A 26,373-nucleotide genomic window follows, 5' to 3' on the forward strand; every position below is an offset into this window, starting at 1 on the left:
TCCAGGCTCTCCGGCCTCAGGGCTGGCGGGTGAGCTGGGGGCCCCGGGAAAGGCTGAGGCCTGTGTCCAGCAGAGCTCCAGAGCCCTCGCCACGGCCGCCCTTTGGCTGGGCTCAGGCCTTGAGGCAGCAGTGGACCTCTTCCCCATCGTCGCCTCTGCAACCTCATGGCGGCGGCAGCGGTCTCCGTGGGGCGCACTCTGTGGAGTCCTCAGGAACTGGAGTATACGGACACTGCCATTAAGGTAACAGCTTCAACCAGCTTCAGTCTCTCTGTTCAAATTTCAAAAACTGGTCCAGCTTAGATCAGTTGTCTACCCCTAGGAGGTGGCCAGAGGTCAGGGTTAAGTTGCAAGGACATCGCACATCATTACTTCACGTCCACCTTTGTGGTTGTGTTGCAGGAAGGGGGACCCCTTGCAGGGCCGGAGAGTGGGCTCTTGTCTAATACTCGGAAATGAATTGTCTGAGGAGACACGGAAATGAATTGTCTGACAAAGCAAGAGACGTTATTGGCAAGAGGTGCCCAGGCACAGAGCAGCAGGGTGAGGGAACCCAGGAGAACTGCTCTGCCATGTGGCTCGCAGTCTCGGGTTTAATGGTGATGGGGTTAGTTTCCGGGTCATCTCTGGCCAATCATTCTGACTCGGGGTCCTTCCAGGTGGTGCGCACATTGCTCAGCCAGGATGGATTACAGCGAGAAGGATTCTGGGGGGTTGGTAGGACATATGGACTGGCGTCTCCTCCCTCCTTTTGACCTTTCCTGAATTCTTCCACTTGGTGGTAGCTTGTTGGTTCCATGTTCCTCACTGGGACCTCCTGTTGTAAGATAAGTCATGCAGGTGGTTACTATCAGGCCTGGCCAGGGTGGGCAGTTTTGGTCAATGGTTCCTCTAACAGTTGGGGCTATTCTCAGAGAAGGGCAATTGGGGCGAGCTGGGAAGTAAGCCAACTGGTATTTGCTACAACATATATACCTATTGATCCTATACAAATGACTCTGTTCAGTTTAAATGAAAAGCCTGAGGGCCAGCTGGGGCCTGGGCGCCTGGCTCCCTCAGTGATAACAGCTGGGCAGGATCTGGGGACCTGCCCCTGGGGGCACCACCAGCTGAGATCTGTCTCTTCAGCTGGGCCTGGGCACTGGCAGGAAGACTGAGACTGGGTGCTGGACTAATGCTCCCGGGCAGGGTAACCGGCTGGTGCAGGGACCCCCTCCTCTTAGCCAGGCCCTGGGCCTCAGAGAGCAAAAGTTGAGCCTCGGGACCTTGCCCTCTCTCGTCAGAACGGAGAATAACTTTTGTTTTGGTGGAGGTTTACAGGAAGATGGTGACCTGACCCTGCCCTGACCTCAAGAACAAAGGGTCTGACACCAAGAAGTTTGTAACAACTAACTAAGCCCCTCTCTCACCTTTCCTATAAAAGGGCTTTGCTGAAAGCTTTCAGGGCATTGGGGGTTTTTAAGGCATGAGCCACCCATCTCCTTGCATGGCCCTGAAATAAACGTTTCTCTGCTCCAAACTCCAATGTTTTGGTATTGTTTGGCCTCACTGTTTGTCGGGCACACAAACTTGCGTTCCGTAACAGTAGGTGAGGTATAAGGGGAAGCGTCAGGTAGAAGCTTTAAGGAACTTTCTTAAAAAGACAACCATTTGGACCCTTTGCTTTTATTTCTTCATCTTTTCCTTTTTCCCATTGGTTGGAATTCGGTTGTGATCGCTGGAATTAGGCAGTCATAACGGACAATGAAGTGACCATGAGAGTGGAGTCTAGTGGAGCAACAAGGTGAGCCTGGCCTCTTGAGCCTCTGGATTTAGTGCTTGATTAATTGATTGATTTGTAAAAGAGAAATGAGCTCCCATCTTGTTAAAGTTCCTGTTACGTTGTGTCTTTGCTGTTCATAGTCAAAGTTCATTCTAATACAAAAGGAGAGCGAGCGAACTCTGGATTACTAACTAGACGACCTGGATTCTAGTCCCATTTCTCCAATTCGTATTCCATGCAAATTTGGGGGTGAAAAAATAGGCTCTACTTTACAATACTCAGCATTCATTTTAAGCTTCCAATGGGCTTCACCCCTTGAGAACTCTCAGTTCTGCTCAGAAGTGCCGGGTATTTCTATTCTGAGGCAGTGATGTGGGCAGGGTACCCAGGGAAGGAGCAGGGTGGGGACTGGTTCCTGCCTGAGTCTATCTTAGATGTCACCCTGTTGAGTAGGCGATTGAGGTAAAATTGGGACCTGGGGGTGTGAGAGCATTCTGTGTCAGAGGGATAGCAGTCCTTGATAGCTGCTAAAAGGCATCACACAGGGGGCACGTCTGTCCTTGAACTGCCTTTTCCTTCTGAACCACACCAAGCATGTATCCATAAATGCACAAACAGCCCATTCCTCTCTTCCCCTCATAACATCCTCAGCAGCTGCACAGTTGTCATGTATTTTAAATAAAGCATTTAAAACCTCTCAGAATTTAGCAACAATCACCATGGATACTCATCACTGAAATCCTTTGTTACCATGGCAACATTCCACCCTTTAACCCCCCCCCCCCCATCTTGCCTATTTACCCTGAAACTGACACATTGGTTATGGTGAATAATAGGAAAAAATTTTGAGAGGAACTTCACTTCCAAGGGCATAGAAGCATGAAATATCTTGCCAGAAAATAGGTATTTTTCCATTATTGTAATAAGTATGTTTCATTCTCCTATTTCATCACGGATAAATGACTACTATTGTGCAGAGGAGAGGAAGATCAGTGATGAATTAAAGCTGAAACGATCCCTTTGTCATATCCTGTAGGTGATTTTTAATAGCTGTTCTTGCTATATTGAAAACGTGGTCATTAGCCATCCTGGAGTATTAAACCATTGATACCATTTGACCCACTAATTGCAGTTTTCAAAAACACTCCAAGACAACCCTTTAGAAGGAACAAACAATCTTTCCAAAGCTCTCACAGCAGCCTTTACGGAATGGTAAGAAAGGAGAAACAACCCCATGCCTGATGTTCGGGGAGTGGTTCTGCTAAGCAGTCAAGAGTGTGAAGCAGCGTGATCTTTTGTAGCATTTACGAATGACACATACACTGTGGCTGAATGTACACTTGCTGGTTCAGAGAAATAATGTTGAGCAAATGGAGTAAAATGCAGTTGATCCCATGATTATAGGCAAGTGCTCTGAGAATGTTTGTATGCTCCCTAAACAACACTGGGGAGAATATGGAGATTCTGAACTCCCTTTGTGTCAGCCACCTTTTTAAGAAACTGAGTATGCCTTGGGCCATCTCCCCAGAAAAATCTCCAGACACACGTTTTACATATAATTCTAGGAGACTCGTTGGTCCCTTGATGTCTATCAAGGGTCACCCCCCCCACAAAGGTCCGTCACCTCCCGGTTTAGAGCATCATGTTCATTTAGTTCAATCCTGGCCATTAAGTTATTTAATTCCATTAAAAAGTCAAAACCCAAACTAAAACATGTTTGGAGATTTCCAATATACTACTTATTTGCTCTCTGTTCCCCCCACTAGAATGTAAATAAGATCCATGAAGGCAGAGGTTTTTCAAGGTCCTGTTTACTGTCTGTATCTCCAGTACCTAGGACAGTGTCTGTTCTGGGAATACTACTCAGTATTTCTTGAAATTATTTAACAGTATGTCCAAATGCAAAGTATTATTATTAGAATCATGACTTTGTTTGGGAAGCATCCATGTTATTGCATGTTGTTGTAAACTATTCATTTACATTGCTGTACAGTGTATGATATTCCATTGTGTAAATATACCACAGTTTGTTCATTCATACTACTATTGGTGGGCATTTGGGTTTCCAGTTTCTTTGTTTTGATTTTTTTGTTATTATGAATAGCACAACCTTGAACACTCTAGCACGTGTCTTTTAGTGAACAAATGAATGCGTTTCTCTTTGGAATATGCCTAGGAATGGAATTGCTAGATTACAGTGTATATGTATGTTTAGTCCTAGTAGATATTGCCAAACAGTTTTCCAAACTGGTTGTACCAGTTTGCACTCCTGTTCAGGTAACTCTGCATGTCTCTCTATCTCTAAGTCTATTGCATCATTCCATGGCCCTGTATTCCCTGTAAAGCCGCTTGTGGACATAATCACCGCTTTTTCTGACCCCCTCAGTGCAGTTTCTTTCTTTGTTTTGAACAGTTTCATCTCTGCCCATATGATTTAGCTCTTGAGAAAGCTCTTCTTTCTCTCCCAGTTCCCTTGAAATCGATGCTAATGTTTGTTGAATACGTGAGTGACTGATTCAAATCTTCTGGAACAAATCCCAAATGTTTGCTCTCCCATGTTTATTTTTGGACCATGTGTTAAGAAGAAAACTCTGAGCCATTTGAAAATACTGAATTAAAAGCACATTGCCAGCTGAAAATGACCGCATCGCTCTAACACTCAGATTATGCCATAATTGCTGCCAATCAGGAAAAAGATCTGCCCCTGGTATAGTAGGACCAAAGGCAATTTCTGGAATCTGCTTCCAGAATTGGGTTGGAATGTCGCATGGAATTCCAGTAACCTGCCAAGGTGAGTTGTGAGGCTTGTTTCTATTATCTGTTATTTCCCAGAGGTTAAATGTTTCACTCATTGTGGGCCCCAGCAGGCTTTGATCTTGTCTTCAGAGAACATGGGAGTGGGGGGAAAAACACAGAACCATACCGAGTGCCTAGCATAGGGAAGGCCCCAGGTTAGGTGCAGTCTCCTTAATTTAATCCAGTTCCACAATAATACCAACATCCTCTTCTCCAGTTCCCTCTCAGAGAATAGCATCTTCATTCACCTAGTTGACAAAGCCAGAAACTTAGGAACTATCCTTGATGGCCCTCTCTCTCTCATCCCCATATCCAATCCATCACCAAACCCTGCAGTTCCTACTTTTAAATATATCTCAAACCTTCCCACTCTCTCCACCCCCACTGCCACCATCCTGGTCCAAACTACGGCCATCTCCTGCTGGAACCACTGCCAGCAGGATCCGAGCTGCACTTGTGCTTCCACTCCCGTCGCCTACAGCCTATTCTCCTCCCAAAGACCAGAGTGAGCTTTGAAACTCACTCTGCTTAAAATCCTTCAGTGAGTCCCTGTAGCAGGTGTTGTGGGTGCCCTGCTCATATCTGCTTGGCACACTCCATTTTTGAGCATGCAGACCTGAGAGCTTCCAACAGCTGCACCTAAGATTTGTAGGCGAGGGCTTTATCTGGCTATTTACAGGGCAGGCTAGAAATGCCAGGAGTTATCACCCCTCCCTTCTCCTGGAGCATGTATCAACCCACGACTGGTGATAGCTGGGGGATAACAATAAGATCCCAGATCCCTGGCTCCTTGGTTGAGTATACATTGAGTGGGGATTTGAGCTCTGTTGCCCCAATGGCAATCTGCTCAGTGATGTACTTTTATTTGCTTCCTTCCATTGCCTTCCCCTCTCCTCTACCAGCGCTTCCTGAGGCCACCTCCTCAAATAGTTTATTTGCACTCATATTTTTGTGTCAGGGTCGGCTGTTGGAGGAGGTCATTGAGAGGACGTGACCACTGCTTGGTGGCCCCAGGCAATCAGGCTCCTCACCCCCTTCCCCGACCTTGCAGTGTACATTCTGCCCACTGTTGCTGCAGTGAGAGCCATTCTCAAGGACAGCCCAGCCTTGAGAGAGTAGGTGTGGTTGAGACTGTCTGGACAGTATATATAACTGAGCCCAGTTGTGGCCTCTATATAAATGTTTCAGGCGGGTCTGGAGATCTCCCCCAAGACAAGACTCGGGAGTAAGTTCCCTTGCTTGTTAAAACTGCCACCTACCAGCCTGAATGCTGTGTCCTCCCAAAATTCGTATGTTGAAATCCTAATCCAAGATGTGGTATTTGGAGGTGGGGCCTTTGGGAGGTGATTAGGTTAGTGGGGCCCTCGTGACAGGATTAGTGTCCTTATAAGGAGAGGGAGAGATAAGAGGTCCCTCTCTGTGCACACACCCAGGAAAGGCCACCGGAGGATAGAAGCAGGGAGAGGGTCCTCATCAAGAACTCCACCATGCTGGCACCCTGAACTCAGACTTCCAGCCTCCAGCACTGTGAGAAATAAGTGTTTGTTGTTTAAGCAGCCTAGTCAATGGTATTCTGTTAGAGCAGGAACTCAAAAGGCATGGATTTGTCCTCCAAGGAACTCACAGTCCTATTCACCTCCAAGGACTAAGATAAGGGCTGTAAAAAGACCTGCAAACACCCAGTTGTTCACTAACTTACGATTGGATCAAGAGAAAGTGTTATCTCTCCATACAATGGAATATTATTCAGCCATAACAAGGAATGAAATATTGCTTTGTCCTACAACATGGATGCATCTTGAAAACATGATGCTAAGTGAAAGAAGTCAGTCATGAAAGACCACATATTGTATGATCCCATTTGTAGGAGATGTCCAGAATAGGCAAATCCATCAAGACAAAGTAGATGAGTGGTTTCCAGGGGCTAGGAGGAGAAAAAGGAATGGAGAGTGACTGCTTACTGGGTAGAGGTTTCCTTTTGGGGTGATGAAAGAGTTTTGGAACTGGATAGTGGAGGTGGTTGCACAACATTGTGAACGTCATTGACTTGAATCCTTTAAAATGGTTAATTTTATGCTAGATGAATTTTATTTTAAAAAAAGGCCTGTGAAGGGAAGAATGGTCCCTCATGGGGATTATTCCAGCTAATGCCAGAGACCTTTGCTGCTGGTGCCTAGTTCCATGTCTCATGAGGGGCCACTGTGTTGCCCAGTTGCGGGGACGCCATTTACCTGGTATTTATTCTACATGAGTGGCACCCCTTAGAGTTGTGAGATGTGGCAGCTCCGCTTTTGCGGTCAGAAATGGATCTGATGTTCTGGAGTCCCCAAGCCTGTGGCTTTCTTCTCTCGCCAAAAGGCTCAGGCTCTGATGATCCTGACTCCAATTAGGAAAGCAGCGTTAGAGACTGGAGCACAGTTGCCTGTATGTGGCTGGTGAGAGTCCCCAGGCAACCCCAGAAGGATGGCTTCTTTGCTCCTCACAGAATCTCTATCCCAGGGTTGTCGGGCTGGTTCAAAGGGCAGAGTGAGGAGTGCTTGGTAATTGCATTGAGCTTGCTGGGAGCTTGCTTCCCAGTTACTGGGCATTTGAATTTATTTCATGTGGGAAGTGTTTGCACTGCTGAACTGCCTCTAAGCTGCAGTGGGAACAGAGAGCACAGGCTCCGCACTAAGATGGACTGGAAGCCAACCAGAGACGCCTCTCTGTTTCTTTTGGTGTTAGCCATTCCCTCCTGGGCACAGCTGGGCCAGACGGGCACTTAAAATTAATCACCCTTGGGACTTCCCTGGTGGTGCAGTGGTAAAGAATCCGCCTGCCAATGCAGGGGACACGGATTCGAGCCCTGGTCCAGGAAGAAGCCTGTGTGCCACAACTACTGAGCCTGCGCTCTAAAGCCCGCGAGCCACAACTACCGAGCCCACGTGCCACAACTACTGAAGCCTGTGCGCCTAGAGCCCGTGCTCTGCAACAAGAGGAGTCACCGCAATGAGAAGCCCACACACCACAACAAAGAGTAGCCCTTGCTGGCCACAACTGGAGAAAGCCCACGCACAGCAATGGAGACCCAGTGCAGCCAAATATAAATAACTAAAATAAATAAATTTATTTTAAAAATATCACTCTTATCAAACTGTCATTGATGTGTGATAATGCTAAAAAGAATCAGCTTTATGGAGGCATGATTTCCGTGTAACAATGCACCCATTTTAAGTGGACAGTTTAATCTGTTTTGACAGATATCTACATCTGTGTAACCACCACTACAGTAAAGATAACAGAACCTTTCCATCACCCCAGAAACTTTCCTTATATCCCTTTGCCCTTAATCACCACCCCATCAATCCCTGACAACCACTGATCTCCTATCTATCATGACAGATCCCTAGAATTTGATATAAATGAAATCATACAATATGTAACATTTTCTGTCTGGCTTCTTTTGTTCAGCTTGATGTTTTTGATATTCATCCACGTTGTTGAGTGTATCAGTGGCTCATTCCCTTTTCGTCACTAAAGAGTATTCCATTATATGGAAATGCCAGAATTTGTTTATCTATGCATATATAGATGGGAATTTGGGTCACTTCTAGTTTGGGGCTATTATGAATTGCACTGATATGTGGAAATCTTTGTATAAGCATATGCTTTCATTTCTTTTGGGTAAATGCCCAGGAGTGGAACTACTGGGTCGTTTGATAAGTGTATGCTGAGCTTTATAAGAAATTGCCAAACTCTTTTCCAAAGTTATTGTACCATTTTGCATTCCCATCAGCAGTTCATGAATGTTCCAGTTGCTTCATATCCTCACAAACACTTAGTATTGTCATTCTTATTAGTTTTAGCCCATCTGGCAGGTGTATAGTGGTTATCTCACTGAGGTTTTAATTTGCATTTTCCTAATGATTAATGCTGTTGAACACCTTTTCATGCACTTATTGGCCATTTATATACCTTCTTTTTTGAACCGTCAAATATTTTGTTCACGTTTTAATTGGGTTATTTGCATAATATTGAATTATAAGATGATATATTCCAAAGGCAAGGGATAAAGTTATTCAAGATTCTCAGTGTTATGGGAGAGGTTCCTAGCCTCCCTTTCCCTCTGGGGTCTGGCCAGGATAACTGAGAAGGGAGCCTTTGGTAATGTAACTTAAGGTGGAGAAAGAGAGATTAAAAGCTTAAATCTCTGTAGCATAAAGCACTCAGGATGAGGTTGACCTCAAACTTTAATATTCATGAGAATCACCTGGAGGGCATGTTAACCATAGATTCCCTGGGAGCCTCATCCCGAGGATGAGTGTTTGACTCAATAGCTCTAGGGAAGAGCCCAGGAATATGCATTTCTTACAAGCTCCCATGTGATGCTGATGCTGCTGGTCTGGGGACCACACTTTCAGTTACACCTTAAAGATGCTTGAGGCTGAAGGTAGACCACAGTGAGGACCTCTTACTCCTCCCTTTTTTCCAATTTGTAGTCTCTGGAGCCCTTCCCTCCTCCTCTGTCCAACCACCCATTCCACACTGCAGAGTAATTGGACAGAATGGAATGATTGACAACCCACATTGTCAACCTATAGAGGATCAAAGTGGTCCAAGGCCTAAGGAGAAGAGCTTTCCCACTGACCTCATAGGGTAGACACACCTTAAGGAGTGCCCTAAAAGTCAAGAACAGAAGGCATAAACTAGCTGCATCTGGCCTGGATATGTGTCTCTTTTTTGGGGGGAAGGGGGGTGCCTCCACTGTGTTTAAGATTCTTCTGAATTAGTTATCAACATGCACAAATTGACAGTAAATGTAGGATCATTTTTTTAGGGCCAGTGGTTGCAACCAAACTCTAATAAAACTTTCATGTGAGAGATAAAATTATGCTTATTAAAAAAACTCTTAGTGACTTTGGTGTTTAATTTTGATATCTAAAAATACATTTGGGGGCAGTGATACCTGGAGAGACACAAAGAGCTTGCTAGGAGGAGTGGGAGTGTATATAGATAGGTGGGTATATGCACAGCACACATTTTTTCTTATGTGTGTGTTTATTGAGCTAAAAGACCACACAACCCTAATTGAAAACTTAACAGGAAAGACACTTTGATTTTGAAAATTTATAAACTACAAAGAGTAAAATATAAATAAAGAAACCAAAAAAAAAAAAAGGAAAGAACACTTATGATTGCCAGTAATAATTAGGGATGGATGAAATAAATATTTTAGTTCTTAGTTAAACCTTTAGAAATTTTCCAAAGTGCTTAAATGAGAAAGAAAAAGGAGGTGGAGTGAGTGTGGGAGAGGGCACTGCCAATTCAGATGAAGCTAAAAATTTAAATTCTTATTAAACAATCCCCCAAAATTGGCATTCAAACAGGCTGTTAATAAAAATGCTCCTTTCAAGAAGATGGTTTGGTGTAAAGCACTTTTTCTCCTTTATGCTTCCCTTTACCCCTCAGGCATCTGGGATATAAAAACTGTGTTCTAATTCAGTTTTTCTGTTTATTAGCTGTGTGACCTTGGACGATTCACTAGACCTTTCTGATCCTCAGTTTTCTGGGATAGTGAAAATTACTTCTTGGGGAAACTGGAGAAAACTCAGCATTAGACCTTAGGCCGAACTCAAAAGGTCCACAGGCTCCAAGAAGACCTTGTAAATGAGTGAAGTGGGCCTAGTGGAAACTGACCAGTCAGAAGAAACACCTGTTTAAAGGACCCAGGGCTCCTGAGCTTCCTGCCTCCAGAAAAGTGGGCTTAGTATGGCCTAAACTTTCTATTTATCAAAGAGTTACTGAAAATCCCCATATTTATGTGCTCTCTCAGTTTTTACGTGTTGACAATTAATTCACTTAAACAAGACACTGACTAAACCAAACAACATATTCTGCAGGCCACCCTTGGCCACAGTCTTCTGGTTTACATCACCTGCCTTAAACAGGAAGAGAATGAGATGATTTCCACACTGGCAAGATGTTCTTTTCCATTCCACCTTTGGGATGGGTGTCTTGCTGAATGCAAGCGGGCGGTCATAATAGCTGCTATAATTGAGTGCCTGCTGTGTGCCAGACACTTTTCTAAGCCTGTTACATAAAACAATACATTTAATACTTCCAACATCAACTCTATTTCATTTGGTCAAAGGGGTTAAATAAACTGGCTGAAAGTCCACTTTAGGCACTGTGTAAGTCACTGATTAAAAATCTTGCTCATTCCAGCCAGCAGTTACTTTTTAGACTAGAGATGACAGTTGACCGCCCCCCCCACCTCTGTCCAACCCCACCTTTCCTGATTTTCCCTTTGAGGACCCTTAGGAGGGGAGGAAAGTGCTCCTAGTAGAGGGACAGCAAGTGACGACCCCCCCTTCTGCCAGGGGCCGAAGACCACTGTGTATTTGGGGATCAGGAAAATGAGTGAATGACTGAACAGTAGGGGGAGGAGTAGGTGAATGGGTTCTGCCAGCCGAGAAACCCAACTGCAGAGACAACTTTTCTTGCGCAGGCGGTGGTGGAGGGGGAGGGAGGTGCTCTCGATCTTTGAGCTTACCCTTTATAAGCTTCCCCTCGTCCACTGCTCCCACATCTAAGGTCAGAGAACGCACGCGGGTGTGTAGGTGTGGGGGGGGCGGGGGAGGGAGTTGGAGATCGAGGGTCACGCGCAGGTGGCTCTGCCGCGGTGGTGGTGGCGGTCGGTGGTGGCGGTCTCAGAGGCGACAAGGCTGGAGGCGGAGGACGAGGGACGGCGGGCCCACAGTCGCTGTGGGCGGGTAAGGTGGGCAGGGCGGGGGCTGCGGGAAGGGGGGCGGGCTGCCGCAGGCCCTGCCTCCCGGAGCTGCAGCCCGCTTTGGATCGGAGGTCGTGGGGGCGTTATCTGGGGGCGGGAAGAGGGGGACACAGGACGATGTCCCGGGGAATGGGGCTGCTGTAGCTGGAGGGTGCGCTAAAACTGAGGGTTGGGGTGACGACGGAATTGGACGGCGGGGAGAAGGCTCAGGACTGGTGGGACCCGACCGGAATTGGGGGGGGGGCGGGTCCCTGAAAGGGTGTGTTAGCGGCAGCGCCCGGGCGCGGAAAACAGGTGGTCGCCAGCGCGAGTGGTGCCTGGGGCGCAGTGGCGGTGCCTCCAGCGGTGTCATTCTTTCCCAGATGGGCAGGGGGTTAACACCTGGTCCGGGTAGCCACGCGTGTTGGATGTGAGCCTTCTTCAGCGGTCCTAGGGGTTGCCTGGCATCAGCTGGGATACCTCTCCCTCCTTAGGCCTTGGTCAAGGGTCTTTCTAAGGGATAGGAAGAGGCGAGACGCAGAAAGTGCTGATATCTGGACGCTTAAGAGACAGTGGGCATCTGCCCGTGTGTATCAGATTTTTACCCCCATCTTCACTTCTTACCCCAGGGATGGTGGTTTTCATAGTAAGAGGGGGTCTTCCTGGCCTTGCCCATTGACAGTGTTCTTTTAATTTCACCTTATAAACCAGGGATTGCAAACTTGGGTGCATACAAGGACCAGGAGACAAATAATGATCCCAACCCTTACTTGGTCCCAGCTGGGAACCAGGCACTGGCACTGTCTGGAGAGCTTTACACATATTCATTTACTTAATTCTCACTGTATGTCACTCCCATTTCACAGATAGGAAAACTGATGAAAGTCACTTGACCACAATCACATGGGTAGGAAGTACCAAGTCAGGACCAGATGGGCAGGATGGGTCCAGATTCCAGGCTCTTAACCACTGTGCTGTGCTGAGCCAATGGACTGTGGGGCCAACTGGAGCCCCACCAGAGAGCCTCACGTTGCCAGGCAGGATTATGGGCCCAGAGTGGCCAGATCATCTTATTTCTTGAGAAGCTAGAACTTGGAACATTTATGTAAAATCACCTTTATATTTTGACAATTAGTTTAAACTTAAAAACACTTTTTATAGTGAAAAATTTCAAACATACACAAACATAAACTGGTATAATAACATTTTTAAATTTTTAAAAATACCGTATGAGCCAAATAAAACATGTTCAATGGCCACTTCTGCCCTAAACACTTGTAGCTGTTCACTGCTCTGATTTGAGCCCTGTCTATTCAAAGTGTGGTCCTTGTCTAGCAGCATTAGCATCAGCATCTCTTGGGAGCTGGTTATAAATGCTGAATCCCAGGCCCCACCCCAGACTTACTGAATTAGACTCTGAATTTTAATGAGATCCCTAGCTGATCCATATACCTATTAAAGTTTGAGAAGCACACTGCTCTGTCTAGGCCTTTTTGCCTGGACAGGTTATATTAGCCTCCTTCCTGATAGGTCCTCTTGCCTCCAGGTTCACAATCTTCTATTGTTGTTATAGTTGCATTTCTTGCCTTTAACACCCTAAAGCTCAGGTCTGGCCCCAGATAATTCAGTGGAGGAAGCATTTTCTTTAGGAAGGTTTGGTTACATTACATAATAGAACTGGCAGTGTTCACACCGGTCTTACCCTCTTCAGGGCCCTGAGCAGTTCCTTCTTGTAAATCTTACAGAATTGTTTTGAAGATGAAATGAGGTAACATAAGTAAGAGTATTTGCATATATTTTTATTAGGACTTTTTCAGTTAAAAAGATAACTTAAACCTGCTTAGGCAAAACAAACAAACAAACAGGGACTTGACAGCTTGAAGGCTCAGAAAAGACTAAGGGGGAAGATTTTAGGTATGACTTGATCTAGGGGCTCAAGCAGTGTAATTGGAACTTGATCTCTCTCTCAGGAAGCAATAGGGAAGTGGGGGGGTGAGGGTCTAACCTGGGTCAAATAGCTTGAGATTGGGAACATAGTGGTGTTTACCAAAAGAAGTGGGAATAAACATTTGTCAGGAAAGATCAGAAAGATTATGTAGTTGGAAACCATATTTGTTATCAGTCTTCCAGTTCCTTGAGAACTGTGGCTGTGTCTTCCTCATCTTTGCATCCCCACAAGTCAGGCATACTGCATTTCACATAATTATGCTCCGGAAGTACTGAATCAAATGTAATTGACTTAAGTAGAGATTGTCTCTTAGCCACCAGCCTCAGGCAAAGAATCTCTCTCTCCCTTTCAGTTGCAGTGGAAGTCACTGTTCTCAAGCTTGTAGTATAAAGAACATCACAGACTCTGGCTTGGTCACCTTTGTTTTTCTCACTGCCACCCCTCAATTCAAAGTTATTTTGTCCCTTTGCAGGTGCCAAGCAGTTAGGAAAATGGGCCCAGCATGAGATGATTTCAAACTGCACAGCATTTTATTATGGAAAGGTAACAGGGTTTTTCTCAGCGTGACCCCAGCAATAGTGGCTGTCTGTGATTGTTACCTCAGAGCTAGGGAGAAAAACAAAAGCTTTCAAATGTATGTGTCAATCAAAGGGAACTACTGATTCCCCATTTTCTTGGAGGCCAAGATTCTTTTGACAGGCAAAATTATGATTGCCAGCAGCTAACAATATGTCTTAGAAAAGCAAAAACCAAACCAAAAAAACCCCACAAAAAAACAAAAAACAACCTACCAATCCAAAAATATAACAAAAGACTCCAAAATCAAACAAACAAAAACCAGCCAGTGCAAACTAAATTAACAACAAAAATAGAATGCAGAGAAATCTGGGAAGGTCTACAGAAGTCTTTTAGAGGGAGAATGCTTGGAACTGGATTTCTGTTCTTTTGGTCCAACCTGAATGGGCGAGAGAGTGAGGAGTATAAACATTGTCTGAGTGGGACTCAGAAATATGTCTCCTATGAATTCCATCATTAGGGATTTTGATGGGTTCAATAAACTCCTATTAAAAAAGAACAACAGGGCTTCCCTGGTGGCGCAGTGGTTGAGAATCCGCCTGCCGATGCAGGGAACACGGGTTCATGCCCCGGTCTGGGAAGATCCCACATGCCGCGGAGCGGCTGGGCCCGTGAGCCATGGCTGCTGAGCCTGGGCGTCCGGAGCCTGTGCTCCGCAACGGGAGAGGCCACAACAGTGAGAGGCCCGTGTACCACAAAAAAAAAAAAAAAAAAAAAAAAAAAAAAAAAAAAAGAACAACAAAAAACCACAAAAGCATGCAAACATATCAGCCACTCACATTTTAGTCTGGCAGAGCTGAGCTTGGGCCCTGGTAGCAGGAGAAAGGGGTGGTCAAAAGGGGACTGTTTTTAATGTATTTAAAAATCTATTACAAGAAAAAAGTAAATGACCCATCCTAAAGCCTGGATAGGTGTATGTGTGTGATTGATGAGTTGGGAGAGCCTAGGGACCCCTCCTGCCTCTGTCAGGAAAGTGCCTGGATGGGGATTGTAATTAAAAGCACAAAGAGCTGATCAGTTGGGTTGTCCTCTCAAGAGAGACTGTGTTAACTGAGGATCTGTGGAAGTGAGTCTAAGGAGGCCAGACTGGTCAGTGTATGTGTCCAGAATTGTCCAGAAAAGAGAGTTCCTAGACCTACAAGCAGAAGAACCTGCTTGTGCATCAGGAAAATCTCTAGAATGCAGGGGCTCAGTGTTATGATCGCCCATCTGACTCATTGGTTGCAGGACCACTCATAATGTCTGTCATAAGCTGGGTCCCCACAGAAGCAGACCCTGAGACAAGGGTTTTCAGTGCAAAGAGTTTATTTGGCAGGTGATTCCATGAAGCACTAGTAGGGGAGGGAACTGACAGAGAAGGGTAGTAAGCAGTAGCATTTTGCTTAGGGCAGCTGGGAGGCTGGGTAGCACATACTTCAGAGTTGCTCATGGTGTGCAAAGTTGTGTGGATGAGGAAGTATATATCCTTCACTCACAGCAGTCATCACAGAAGGACTACTCCTGGGGGCATTACCTCATCGACACTTCTGACTTGCTCCATGCATTGGCTTAGCATGCTTTTCTCCGGCTTAACCAGAGAAAGCCCTGGCAAAGAATCACAGGTATTTACAGAAGTAGTCACATTAGTGTGCAAGGGAGGGTGAGAGGGACAGCAATAGTATATACTATGTTTTCTGGTAAAGATCTATAACAGGAAGAAAATGTCCTCGGTGAAGAAGATGAGCTTTTCTTCCCTAAGCACTTCTGATTCTCAACTGCAGTCAACACATTGGCACTGATTTTTTTTTTTTTTCCTGCACCGTGCGGCCTGTGGGATCTTACTTCCCTGACCAGGGATCAAACCTGGGCCCTGGCAGTGAAAGCACCGAGTCTTAACCACTGGGCTGCCAGGGAATTCCCGTTGGCACTGATTTATGCATTGCTCTTTTGTGAGTTTGGCTGGTGTGAGTCGAGAGTGACAGCCCCTTTTTGGGAGTACATGGCAAAATTGAATTCCTTAGATTAAAGAAACCTAGATCAAGTTTGGAAACTGAAAAGTGAAAAATCACACTAGGCAGGAGCCACGAATAAGTGAAGTGGGTGGGAGGAGGAGGAGAATGCACAGGAAGTACTTAGTGTGGTACGTGGCATATAGTAAGTAGTCAATAAAAATGATTTACAACAGCAGCAGCAACTGTATCTGGGGACAGCTTTAAGGAGGAAGTGGAACCCAAGTGTAACTTATTGAAAGGATGCCAAACAGAGTAGGAAACTAACCAGGAAGAAGTTAAGAAAGAAGTCTCCTTGCCTAACCCTGGCCTCTGGTATAGACCTTGTAATTAGGATGACAGTCATGTTCTATTATTTGCAGTGATGGCGATTTCTTAGATGTGAGGTTAATTGATAATATGGGTGTATAACATCTTCCCATCAGATGTTTTAGATGCTGGTAATTAACCTCTCTGTTCCAGGGTGCTGGGGAGCGGGATAGACATTAATCATTTGTCTTCTTGGCGTTCTGTCGTCAGCATCTTTCCACGTTCTCTGCTGCATTGGCTTTGACACATGAGAAGCGCCAACATGGAGGAATACAAAAGCGAGTCATAGTGTCTGGATAACCAGAGAGAGTTGACTTCCTGTTCATGTGGCCGAGATGAGATCTGGTTTATCCATCAGGCACTGTGAGGTCAGTGCTAGGAGTTTATGAGCCTTACAAAGGCCTGTGGGAATATTTGCACCCTAAAAAGAAATGTGGCCTCTGAAATATGAAAAGAAAACCATAAAATGGAAAAAAATTAAATTTATTTTTCCCCCACTTTACTGAGTTATAATTGACAAGTAAAAATTGTATATACTTACATTGTACAATGTGATGATTTAATATGTTTATACACTGTGAAATGATTACTGCAGTCAAGGTAATGAACATATCCATAACCTCATATAGTTTTTTTATTATTTTTTTTTTTGTGGATGAGAACACCTAAGATCTACTCTTTTAGCAAATTTCAAGCAGACAATATAGTATTATTAATTATAATCACAGTGCTGTACATTAGATTCCCAGAACTTATTCATTTTATAACTGAAACTTTATATCCTTTGACTAATATCTCCTCATTTTCCCCACCCCCCCAGCCCCTGGCAACCACCCTTCTCTCTGGTTCTGTGAGTTCTACTTTATAAACTGAAATTGATAGGTTTCATTGCATGAAACACTGTACACATTGCAACATATGTCAGTTAGTCAGTGGAACAGCCAGATGAAGAGGTTTCTGGCCCAGTGGAGTTGGGGTGTGCCACCCTTCCAGCACAGGGATTGGAAGCTTTCTGAACCCTCCTGTTTGGGGTTTTTATGGAGATTCCATCACATAGGCATGATTGATTAAATCATTGGCCTTTGATGATTAACTCCAATCTCCAGCCCCTTTCCCCTTCCTGGAGTTTGGGAGGGGGTTTAGGGCTGAAAGTTCCAACCCTCTAATTATACCTTGATCTTTCTATGACCAGTGCCCATCCTGAAGCTCTCTAGGGGCTCTCAGCCAGCTGTCATCTCATCAGCATAAAAAAAGACACACTTAACACTCCAGAGATCCTAAGGGTCTTAGAAGCTCTGTGTCAGAAACAGGGGGCTAAGACCAAATATTGGGTTGGCCAAAATGTGCATTTTCCCTTATGGAAAAACCCGAACGAACATTTTGGCCAACCCAATATTATCACAAAAGATGCTCCTAGCACCCCTATCACTCAGGAAATTACAAGAATTTTAGGAGGTCTGTGTAAGGAACCAGGGCCAGAGACCAAGTATATATTTCATATTATACCAGAGCCACTAACTATCCCAGTGACTTTAGGTAAGTGGCTTGATATTCCTGATCCTCAGTTTCTGGTGTGTCCTTGGTTGCTGTGAAGACTGACTGAGTTAATACAAGTGGAGGATTCAGTATTATACCTCATGCTTGCAATAAGTGTACAGTTTCTTCACCCTGAACTGTGAGCCTAGAGAAAAGAGATTGCATAACACAGATTTTGAATCACAGTGGTGCAGCTTCCCAATGTTTATGGATTTAGGGCACTCCCTGGGGGTATAATTAGAATCAGATTATGGAAAAGGTTGACTCCCTCCTAAGAGGAGATCATCTATTTCCCTCCTCTTAATTTAAATACAGGCTCTACTGCAAGTCACTGTCCCCAGGTGAGCTGAATAATTAATACCAGTTCTGATAATACTGCCTGGCTCAAAAATGGTTCATTATTACCGATAATAACAACTACCATTGATTAAGTGCTTGTTCTGTGCCAGACTCTGCCCTGAGCCCTTTTCTAGCATGGGGTCTAGAGTTAAGCATTTCAGAGAAATCTTAGTTCAAGTGCCACTCTTGCCTCCTCGGAGCAGTTTGTCTTCAGGTAAGTTGCTTCCCCTTTCTCTGAGCCTCAGTGTCTTCATCTGTAAAATGGGACAACATGAGCTGCTCCATCAACAAAGTTGTGCTAAAGGTTAAATGCACAATTAATGCAAAGCTTTTTAGCCAAGCATTTGATAAATGTTCACTTTTATTATTATCATCATGTTCCTTAATCTTTACAGAAACCCTCTGAGGTAGATATGAAAAACGTTTGGCTCTTTTCATATGGCAACGCTCTGAAAAACAGGCGCTTTCAATATTTAATTCCATTTCCCTTTATAATCTTTTTTCACAATGTATTTGGGAGTGGGGATGTAAATTAGCCCCTTATCAACAGGAAAGTGGATATATACATCAGACTCATGCCACTGAAAATGATTGAGCTCAGGCTCTGTGAATCAACATGGGTGAATCCTCCAAAAAACATAATGTCGAGAGCAGTAAAAGCAAGTTGCCCCAAAATGCATATGGAGTGTTATTTCTATAAAGTTTAAAACTATGCAAAGCAGTTGAGTAAGGTTAGGGATACACATTACATACATGGGTAGTAAAAGTATAGAGACACACATGAGACTGAAAACGCCAAATTCAGAGCAGAGGTTCCCTCTGTGGAGTTGGTGGGGGGGGGTATGGTTGAGGAGGGGCATACAAGAGCCTTCAGATATATTGGGGATGCTTATTTCTTAATCTGCTGTTGGGGGCATTTATTATTCTCTATGTCCTTGAACATACATCTCAAGTAGGTAATAGTAATTGTTATGGTCCTAACGTGGGTTGGAAAAGAAATTTCCAGACACAAGGCAGAATGTAAAGAAGCTAGAATTTATTAGAGGGAAGGGTCGCTGCGGGGCTGACTTCCTAGTAATCTGCGAGAGTCAAGCCCAAACATGTGCTACTGATCAGTTTTTATAGCCAGAAAACAAAGGAATGGTCTGAGGTGAAAATTTCGTTTACTGACTGGTCGAGGCGCATATACTTTCCTTCTATCGGGTGGGAGTGGGACAGGGCATATACCTTTCCTTATTTGGGACAGGTCCCTGTTGCTCAGGTGGGTGTCAGCCAGGTGGGCTCAGGAATTTCATAACTATCGCAACATAGTTGGGAGGGCAATTAAGAATCCGGTAGGTAGGGGGTGTAACGCTGAAACTTTTTCAGACAGGGTTGTCCTTTGTCCTTAAAGCACCATTGTCCTTGGAGCTCCAAAGTAATTTTTTTTTTTTTGCCGTATGCGGGCCTCTCACTGTTGTGACCTCTCGCGTTGCGGAGCACAGGCTCCGGACGCGCAGGCTCAGTGGCCATGGCTCACGGGCCAAGCCACTCCGCGGCATGTGGGATCTTCCCGGACCCGGGGCATGAACCTGTGTCCCGTGCATCGGCAGGTGGGCTCTCAACCACTGTGCCACCAGGGAAGCCCCCACCACAGTAATTTTTAAAAATCTCACGCCAGCCATGGGGAGAGGAATTTGGGGGGGGGTCCCTCTGTATTCTTGAGATTCCCCCCACCCCACAAACCAGGTTCTTTAACCTTCCTGAAACCAAAGCTTCTCTCCACCCACCTCCATTGCTTCCCAGTGCCTCACTAACAAAGCCCCCAGCCCACCTGGCTCAAATCATAGGTTCCTTGCAGCCAGGTTCTCCATTTGCATGTTAAAGGAGCTCTTTCTTGCTTTCCCCACCTGTGTTTTAATTACAGTTCACCTCCCTGGCTTCATTCTCCTCACCTCCAAACACTCCCAGACACGCATTGGCTCTTTTTTGGGGGGTGGGAAAGAGAAGGCAGGAGATGTACTTATTACTGCAGAAATGGGACCAACCTTAACAGGGGAAGGGCTGAGACAAGTCATGTTATACATGGGGCTCCCTGACTCCCATCCCAACATCTTTATAAAAGTGAAGTTTTAGTAAAATGAATACCAAAAGCAGTCTTGAAGTGAAAAGGGAATGCAATATACCTGTCCTCACCCTCCAGCATACTGCCTAGTTGTGTGTGTTTGTGTGTGTGTGTGTGGGGGGGGGGGATGTTGGTTGCAGATGACCGGAGGAGCAACATTTGCCAGGCAATCAGCTCTGGCCTTTGCAAAAACTGACCCTTTGATCTGGAACCCCAAGGTAGAAGGAGTTCTAAATTAGTACATTTTCCAGGTGACTGAAACATACACGCCTGAGGTCATCTATATTTACATGCAGAACATGAGGTTCAGAGAGGTTAAGTGATTTTCCCAAGGGTTCACAGCTGGTAAAGTGGCAGAGCTAATACCTGGTACTGAGATCTGTCTGAGGTCATGGGCTGTGTTTCTATTTGCTAGTATGTTAAAACTTTTCTATTTTACTGAGGGTGATTTTAATGGCAGTCATTCCAAGACTCACCCCCTTTTAAAATTGTTTTGCTCTCTAAAAGAGGGTACAGGAGATTGGTTCAGATGGTGGAGTAGAAGGACGTGCGCTCACTCCCTCTTGCGAGAGCACCAGAGTCACAACTAACTGCTGAACAATTGTCGACAGAAGACACTGGAACTCACCAAAAAAGATACCCCACATCCAAAGACAAAGGAGAAGCCGCAATGAGACGGTAGGAGGGGTGCAATCACAATAAAATCAAATCCCATAGCTGCTGGGTGGGTGACTCACAAACTGGAGAACACTTATACCACAGAAGTGCACCTACTGGAGTGAACGTTCTGAGCCCCATGGCAGGATTCCCAACCTGGGGGTCTGGCAGCAGAAGGAGGAATACCTAGAGAATCAGACCTTGAAGGCTAGCAGGATTTGATTGCAGGACTTCAACAGGACTGCGGGAAACAGACTCCGCTCTTGGAGGGCACACACAAAGTAGTGTGCGCATCGGGACCCAGGGGAAGGACAAGTGACCCCATAGGAGACTGAACCAGACCTACCTGCTAGTGTTAGAGGGTCTCCTGCAGAGGTGGGGGGTGGCTGTGGCTCACCGTGGGGACAAGGACACTGGAAGCAGAAGTACTCCTTGGTGTGAGCCCTCCCAGAGTCCACCATTAGCCCCATCAAAGAGCTGGGTAGGCTCCAGTGCAGGGTCTCTCAGGCCAAACAACCAACAGGGAGGGAACCCAGGCCCACCCATGAGCAGACAAGTGGATTAAAGTTTTACTGAGCTCTGCCCACCAGAGCAACACCCAGCTCTACCCACCACCAGACCCTCCCATCAGGAAGCTTGCACAAGCCTCTTAGATGGCCTCATCCACCAGAGGGCAGACAGCAGAAGCAAGAAGAACTACAATTCTGCAGGCTGTGGAAAGAAAACCACATTCACAGAAAGACAGATGAAATGAAAAGGCAGAGAACTTTATACCAGATGAAGGAAAAAGATAAAACCCTAGAAAAACAACTAAATGAAATGGAGATAGGCAACCTTCCAGAAAAAGAATTCAGAATAATGATAGTGAAGATGATCCAGGACCTCAGAAAAAGAATGGAGGCAAAGATCGAGAAGATGCAAGAAATGTTTAACAAAGACCTAGAAGAATGAAAGAACAAACAAACAGAGATGACCAATGCAATAGCTGAAATGAAAACTACACAAGAAGGAATCAATAGCAGAATAACTGAGGCAGAAGAACGGATAAGTGACCTGGAAGACAGAATGGTGGAATTCACTGCTGCGGAACAGAGTAAAGAAAAAAGAATGAAAAGAAATGAAGACAGCCTAAGAGACCCCTGGGACAACATTAAACGCAACGACATTCGCATTATATGGGTCCCGGAAAGAGAAGAGAGAGAAAAAGGACCCGAGAAAATATTTGAAGAGGTTATACTCGAAAACCTCCCTAACATGGGAAAGGAAGTAGCCACCCAGGTCCAGGATGCGCAGAGTACCATACAGGATAAACCCAAGGAGAAACACGCCGAGACACATAGTAATCAAATTGGCAAAAATTAAAGACAAAGAAAAATTATTGAAAACAGCAAGGGAGAACAAAAAATAACATACAGGGGCTTCCATGGTGGCGCAGTGGTTGAGGGCCTGCCTGCCGATGCAGGGGACACGGGTTTGTGCCTCGGACCAGGAAGATCCCACATGCCGTGGAGCCTGTGCTCCACAACGGGAGAGGCCACAACAGTGAGAAGCCTGCGTAACGCAAAAAAAAAAACATACAAAGGAACTCCCATAAGGTTAACAGCTGATTTCTTAGCAGAAACTCTACAAGCCAGAAGGGAGGGGCGTGATATACTTAAACTGATGAAAGGGAAGAACCTATAACCAAGGTTACTCTACCCGGCAAGGATCTCGTTCAGATTTGATGGAGAAATGAAATGCTTTGCAGACTAGCGAAAGCTAAGAGAATTCAGCACCGCCAAACCAGCTCTACAACAAATGCTAAAGAAACTTCTCTAAGTGGGAAACACAAGAGAAGAAAAGGACCTACAAAAACAAACCCAAAGCAATTAAGAAAATGGTCATAAGAACATACATATCGATAATTACCTTAAACATGAATGGATTAAATGCCCCCACCAAAAGACACAGACTGGCTGAATGGATACAAAAACAAGACCCATATATATGCTGTCTACAAGAGACCCACTTCAGACCTAGGGACTCATACAGACTGAAAGTGAGGGGGTGGAGAAAGATATTCCATGAAAATGGAAATCAAAAGAAAGCTGGAGTAGCAATACTCATATAAGATAAAATAGACTTTAAAATAAAGAATGTTACAAGAAACAAGGGAGGACACTACATACTGATTAAGGGATCAATCCAAGAAGATATAACAATTATAAATATATATGCACCCAACATAGGAGCACCTCAATACATAAGGCAACTGCTAACAGCTATAAAAGAGGAAATCGACAGTAACACAATAATAGTGGGGGACTTTAACACCTCACTTACACCAATGGACAGTTCATCCAAAATGAAAATAAATAAGGAAAGAGAAGCTTTAAATGACACAATAGACCAGACAGATTTAATTGATATTTATAGGACATTCCATCCGAAAACAGCAGATTACACTTTCTTCTCAAGCACGCATGAAACATTCTCCAGGATAGGTCACATCCTGGGTCACAAATCAAGCCTCAGTAAATTTAAGAAAATTGAAATCATATCAAGCATCTTTTCCAACTACAACTCTATGAGATTAGAAATGAGTTACAGGGGAAAAAATGTAAAAAACACAAACACATGGAGGCTAAACAATATGTTACTAAATAAGCAAGAGATCACTGAAGAAATCAAAGAGGAAATCAAAAAATACCTAGAGACAAATGTCAATGAAAACACGACGAGCCAAAACCTATGGGATGCAGCAAAAGCAGTTCTAAGAGGGAAGTTTATAGCTATACAAGCCTACCTCAAGAAACAAGAAAAATCTCAAATATACAATCTAAACTTACACCTAAAGGAACTAGAGAAAGAAGAACAAACAAAACCCAAAGTTAGCAGAAGGAAAGAAATCATAAAGGTCAGAGCAGAAATAAATTAAATAGAAACAAAGAAAACAATAGCAAAGATCAATAAAACTAAAAGCTGGTTCTTTGAGAAGATAAACAAAATTGATAAACCATTAGCCAGACTCATCAAGAAAAAGAGGGAGAGGACTGAAATCAATAAAATTAGAAATGAAAGAGGAGAAGTTATAACAGACACCACAGAAATACAAAGCATCCTAAGAGACTACTACAAGCAACTCTATGCCAATAAAATGGACAACCTGGAAGAAATGGACAGATTCTTAGAAAGGTATAACCTGCCAAGACTGAACCAGGAAGAAACAGAAAATATGAACAGACCAATTACAAGTAATGAAATTGAAACTGTGATTAAAAATCTTCCAACAAACAAAAGTCCAGGACCAGATGGCTTCACAGGTGAATTCTATCAAACATTTAGAGAAGAGCTAACACCCATTCTTCTCAAGCTCTTCCAAAAAATTGTAGGGGAAGGAACACTCCCAAACTCATTCTATGAGGCCACCATCACCCTGATACCAAAAACAGACAAAGATACTACAAAAAAAGAAAATTACAGACCAATATCACTGAGGAATATAGATGCAAAAATCCTCAACAAAATACCAGCAAACAGAATCCAACAACACATTAAAAAGACCATACACCACGATCATCAAGTGGGATTTATCCCAGGGATGCAAGGATTCTTCAATATACACAAATCAGTCAGTGTGATATACGGTATTAACAAATTGAAGAATAAAAACCATGTGATCATCTCAATAGGTGCAGGAAAAGCTTTTGGCAAAATTCAACACGCATTTATGATAAAAACTCTCCAGAAAGTGGGCATAGGGGGAACCTACCTCAAATAATAGAGGCCACATTTGACAAACCCACAGCAAACATCATTCTCAATGGTGAAAAACTGATAAGCATTCCTCTAGGATCAGAAACAAGACAAGGATGTCCACTCTCGCCACTATTATTCAACATAGTTTTGGAAGTGTTAGCCACAGCAATCAGAGAAGTAAAAGAAATAAAAGGAATACAAATTGGAAAAGAACAAGTAAAACTATCACTGTTTGCAGATGACATAACTATATATAGAGAATCCTAAAGATGCCACCAGAAAACTACTAGAGCTAATCAATGAATTTGGTAAAGTTGCAGAATACAAAATTAATGCACAGAAATCTTTGGCATTCCTATACACCAAAAACGAAAAATCAGAAAGAGGAATTAAGGAAGCAATCCCATTCACCTTTGCAACAAAAAGAATAAAATACCTAGGAATAAACCTACCTAGGGAGACCAAAGACCTGTATGCAGAAAACTATAAGACACTGATGAAAGAAATTAAAGATGATACCACAGATGGAGAGATACACCATGTTCTTGGATTGGAAGAATCAATATTGTGAAAATGACTATACTACCCAAAGCAATCTACAGGTTCAATGCAATCCCTATCAAATTACTGATGGCATTTTTTACAGAACTAGAACAAATCATCTTAAAATATGTATGGAGACACAAAAGACCCCGAATAGCCAAAGCAGTCTTGAGGGAAAAAAACGGAGCTGGAGGAATCAGACTCCCTGACTTTAGACTATACTACAAAGCTATAGTAATCAAGACAGTATGGTCCTGGCACAAAAACAGAAACATAGATCAATGGAACAGGATAGAAAGCCCAGAGATAAACCCACACACCTATAGTCAACTAATCTATGATGTGAAGGAGGCAAGGATATACAGTGGAGAAAAGACAGCCTCTTCAATAAGTGGTGCTGGGAAAACTGGACAGCTACATGTAAAAGAATGAAATTAGAACACTCCCTAACACCATACACAAAAATAAACTCAGAATGGATTAAAGACCTAAATGTAAGGCCAGACACTATCAAACTCTTAGAGGAAAACATAGGAAGGACACTCTATGACATAAATCACAGGAAGATCTTTTTTCTGTTAAATGCAGGAAAACTCCTCTTGATGGGTGCCACCCTCCCTAAGCACTGGCATATTGTTAGTTTTAAGGAGACCAGATGATAAGTGATCACAGCCTTTAGGGAACGAGACTGATCTAGTTTAACCATCTTGCCCTACTCCCACCCCCACCCTTATTTAATAGCTGTGTGTCTATGGGCAATTGCTTCAACCTCTCTGAGCGTATGTTAAGAAACTGATCCCAAGGCAAGAATTTCTGTGCAAGTGGTGTATTTGGGAGGTGCCAGGAGAGTATGGGAATGGTACCAGGAAGGGAAGGTGGCCAATATGGGGGCAGCATTAAGTTGGTCTCCAGAGTGGACCAGGGGAGTGGTAAGTAAAAGTCTACCTCCTTGGTGGGGGTGAGACTGATGCCCTGGCACTTCCCCCTCTGCTTGCTGGCCAGGTAGGCTTCTGTGGTTCTGTCAGAGATGCAGATGTTGGCAGCTGGAAATGGCTGGGGGACACAGAAGGGCTAAGGCCTGAGGATCAGCTCCAGTCCCATAACCAGATCCGCACACGTTGTGCTGACACTGTACTGCAGGATTAGGGGAGTATGGGACCCAGAAGCACTCAGCATGATGCCTGTTGACAGTGATAACATACTGGTTATTAAGTACTGACTGTGGTGCCAGGCACACGATTGAGTCCTCACAACAGCTCAAGCAGCTCTGGGCAATTATCTCCATTTTACATTTGAAGAAATGGAATCTCAGAGAGGTTCAGTAATACA

The 26,373-nt window shown here is 44.3% G+C and overlaps 1 protein-coding gene across 5 annotated transcripts in view; it reads left to right on the forward strand.

Annotated features, from left to right (window-relative positions):
• The first annotated feature begins 225 nt into the window (after positions 1–225).
• The window catches only part of RPH3A (rabphilin 3A), a 252,545-nt gene continuing 226,397 nt past the window's right edge, over positions 226–26,373 (forward strand). For 2 of the 5 annotated variants that reach the window (XM_067014649.1, XM_067014654.1), the window contains exon 1: positions 11,023–11,131. The gene's annotated coding sequence lies outside the window, so the exon portion shown is untranslated. Of the gene's footprint in view, positions 244–11,022; positions 11,132–11,222; positions 11,316–26,373 lie in introns of those variants that run through there. The other 3 variants (XM_067014652.1, XM_067014650.1, XM_067014651.1) reach the window with 3 other exon arrangements.

The sequence above is a fragment of the Kogia breviceps genome, chromosome 15 (genome assembly GCF_026419965.1).
Source record: "Kogia breviceps isolate mKogBre1 chromosome 15, mKogBre1 haplotype 1, whole genome shotgun sequence".
Taxonomy (NCBI): Eukaryota; Metazoa; Chordata; class Mammalia; order Artiodactyla; family Physeteridae; genus Kogia; species Kogia breviceps.